Here is a 4,196-nt window from a genome sequence, read left to right on the forward strand (position 1 = left end):
ATTCCCCATTTATTTTTGTTCGTTACAAGATAAACAATAAAAAGAATCATACAGCTATAATTGTAAATAGCCCAGTACCATATTGTATACATTATCGATATTTTTGTGTAGCCGGCCGCGGTGGTCTCGCGGTTCTAGGCGCGCAGTCCGGAACCGTGCGACTGCTACGGTCGCAGGTTCGAATCCTGCCTCGGGCATGGATGTGTGTGATGTCCTACGCCCGACCCACACGTCTCTATTCGCTGAAACGTCGATCACAAAATTATTTTAATGGAAGTGTAACTGGTGAAAATTAAGGAGCGGCCTCCTTATTAACATTAGCCAAGATAGGAGCCGTTTCTACTGACTATAAACTGCCCAAAACAAATATTTTTATAACGGCACGATATGTCCTCTCAAATGAAACACTCACAACACTACTATTTTAAAAAGTTGTGTAAAGGAAACTGCTCCGCAGATGAACGTTACATGTCAATTACGTTGTGTTCAAACACAAAAAAAAACAAAATTTCGAAGCTATCAACGCCATCTGTCTGACACCTAAGAATTTTCCACTTTGTGTTTGTACTATGCCGGGGTGAAGGCTATCCTGAACGTTCTGGAGCGGTTGCAGCTTGATACAGCAGTCAAGAAATTCCTAAATCCGATTCCCTAAATGCCCTTCCGCCTGTTTCAGAACGTCCTGAAAACATCTGCACACATTTTTTTCTAGTGGGTATCAAGGTATATTGTATGCAGAGAAATGAGATAGCTAAGTTCCATGACATTCCTTTCTAAATTGTTGAGAAGGAAAGTCGTGTGTAGACGAGTGAATAAGTTGTAAGAGGTGGCAAACAAGATGTTGCCGTTTGTGTAAGGTATCATTCGTGCGTAGTGGACCTCTTACTAATCACTTCAATGGAAATAAATTTTATTATGGCTGCTATGGGTAAGATACCGCCAAAATGACACGTAGCCACCTCTGCCGTTGGGAAGACCTACGAGGTTCCGGTGCTAATGACGTCAGTGTTTTAGTATCAAATTAAAACTTCCGAGCTATGCCCCTCAAGGCAGTAGTAATATTCACCGGAATGTTTTTGTTACCGCAGCTAGTTTGCCTTTACAGAAGATGTTGAAAATGTCCACCTCCTACCTGAATACAGGGCTCACATCGAACGTTGCGAACTCAACTCCATTTCCAAGATTATTGCCACAATTTGGTTCAGAAAGGATTCTAAGTCAGGCACTGGAGACGAATACACCAATGATTTTAAATGACCCCACAAGTACCTATCGATAGTGTTCTAATCAGTCGATAGTGGAGGGCTTCAAATCAGGTGATCGGGGAGGCCAAGCAATTGGAACTAATGAAACAGAAGGCAGACAACTTTGCTGACTTGGACACTTAATAAGAAAGGGGCAAAAAGAATACCCAAAAAATACTTAAATATAGAACGACAAACAGAAGATGTAGAGAAGGACGGCGACTTAAATGGATTCAAGGAATAGAAAGAATTATGACGAATAGAACTCTGACCGTTGAAGATACACAAAATAGATTATTACGAAGGCTGAGATGCGGAATGTGGCAGGAGCCATAGGACCACCGCCATTTATATGTATTGGTGTGTAAAACGCCAGGACGAAAGGAACTTGCGCATGATGTGTCTCTGCCAAGTAATATAGCTCAATGAAACTTGGACAATACATAGAAAGAACTACTACACGCTGTGCAGTGCAGAAGGTACCAGAAAGAAATACACAATAAGACGAACAGAACTTCATTCATTTAACCAGATCAGATTAGGGCTTGCAGACCCTCCCGTGCATCGAACGAAGGTTTCACACATACAGTACCTTTTTTTTACACCTTAGTAATTTAAATATGATGATGAAGTCCCATACTCCTTGACAGAGCGTAGGGAACGAGGCGGCAGACCCACACCACCGTACTAGGCAAGGTCCTGGTGGAGGTGGTTTGTCATTGTCTTCCTCCGACCATAACGGGGATGAATGTTGATGACGACACAACAACCCTCAGTCATCACGAGGCAGGTGAAAAATCCCTGCCGCCCGCGGTGGTCTCGCGGTTCTAGGCTCGCAGTCCGGAACCGTGCGACTGCTACGGTCGCAGGTTCGAATCCTGCCTCGGGCATGGATGTGTGTGATGTCCTTAGGTTAGTTAGGTTTAAGTAGTTCTAAGTTCTAGGGGACTGATGACCACAGCTGTTAAGTCCCATAGTGCTCAGAGCCATTTGAACCATTTTTTGAAAAATCCCTGACCCCGCCGGGAATCGAACCCGGGACCCCGTGCTCAGGAAGCGAGAACGCTACCGCGAGACCACGAGTTGCGGACTATTTTTATATGACAAGTAGTTGTAAAAGGATATGAGTGTCTGTAGAGACAATTTAAAAAACAGAACTAAGAGCTAATAAAGTTAATACTGGTTGTGCTTCTATTAATGCTCCTCCCAGCAAGAAGAATAATAATAATCATAATGATAATGGCAGATATAAAACAATCTATAGATGTACAAAATAGATGAGTTATGATATAGCGAGTTCTAGAGAAGGAAAACTTAAGGAGACTGCACCTGCTAAGAACGCTGGAAAATTAGGAAAACGTGGTTGGAAGGAAAGATGGAAGGGGATAACGAGTAACACGTTTATTCAAAGACAATAATTACACTGAAGTCGCAGCGATTTATGGTGGTCCCCTGTACATTATAAAAGGCAGGACATGGATCTTAATAGGGTGTGGGATTACCAAAGACAGCAGTGCATGATCTGCAACGTGCTCCCATGCTGGCCACAACGTTGGTAAGGCGTTCCATTCCTCTCTGTGTGGTTGACAACTGGTGGATGGCCGTTGGTGCATATGGACGTGCTGCTACACGTCTCACCAACGCATCCCACACGCGATCGATGGGGTTTAAGTTGGGGGAACTGGCAGACTAATCCATTCGCTGTGTGATGCGGTCGTGCATTGTCTTCCATAAAAATGAAGTCATGACCGAGAGATTTGGAAGTCAGTATGCCCATGCAACATTATGTCTCCCCACACAGATTTAGTGGCAAGAGAGCCCAGTGGACAGTGCGTCAAAAACTGAACACAGATCAAGCATGTAAACAGGATCCGGCCTCTGTGGCCTAGCAGTTCTGGGCACTTCAGTCCGTAACCGAGCTATTGCTACGGTCGCAGGTTCGAATCCTGCCTGGGGCATGGATGTGTGTGATGTCCTTAGGTTAGTTAGGTTTAAGCAGTTCTAAGTCTAGGAGGGTTATGACCTCAGATGTTAAGTCCTATAGTGCTTAGAGCCATTTGAACCATTTTTTTGTAAACAGGAAGAAGGTGGACTGGACTGTGAAAAATAAAAAGCAAATTAGAAACGCTGTTCTCTTTCCAGAATGAGATTTTCACTGTTCAGCGGAGTGTGCGCTGATATGAAACCTGCTGGCAGATTAAAACTGTGTGCCGGACCGAGACTCGAGCTCGGGTCCTTTGCCTTTCGCGGGCAAGTGCTCTACCAACTGAGCTACCCAAGCACGACTCACGCCCCGTCCTCACAACTGTACTTTTGCCAGTACCTCGTCTCCTACCTTCCAAACTTTACAGAAGCTCTCCTGCGAACCTTGCAGAACTAGGACTCCTGAAAGAAAGGATATTGTGGAGACATCGCTTAGTCACAGCTTGGGGGATGTTTCGGGAAACAAAGGTCCCGAGTTCTAGTCTCGGTCCGGGACACAGTTCTAATCTGCCAGGAAGTTTCGCTGTTCGCTTTATTCTAAATTTTTGTCCGTGTCTGAGTCGTGGTGTAACGTCCATTTGCAACAGCGAGGTATGCGGTATGGACTTATAACGGCAGGTGATTCTGTAGAACTACTCTATTAGCAGCCGAAAGGAAGTGGCTTTCGAATGGGAACCGTAAACGTTTGATGACAAGGCGACAAGTCAACCGAATCCTCCACCGGAAAACATGTCTGGTGTGTCATACACGGCATTAGTGCCAGTACGTGTGTCATATGATAGGAATCTCTTACCAACGCACCTAATTTGTACGACTGGTAGGTGAGTGAGGTATGCCTCCTTGCCCGATATAGATGTTCGTATAAATTTGAATGTGATAATTCCCAAGGAAATGATGAAAACATAATGGTTTGTCGCATAAGCTGCAACAAATGAACGCAACAGTTTCACAGTCACACCGTTTTACCTG

This window comes from Schistocerca americana, chromosome X, assembly GCF_021461395.2.
Source record: "Schistocerca americana isolate TAMUIC-IGC-003095 chromosome X, iqSchAmer2.1, whole genome shotgun sequence".
In the NCBI taxonomy this organism is placed as follows: domain Eukaryota; kingdom Metazoa; phylum Arthropoda; class Insecta; order Orthoptera; family Acrididae; genus Schistocerca; species Schistocerca americana.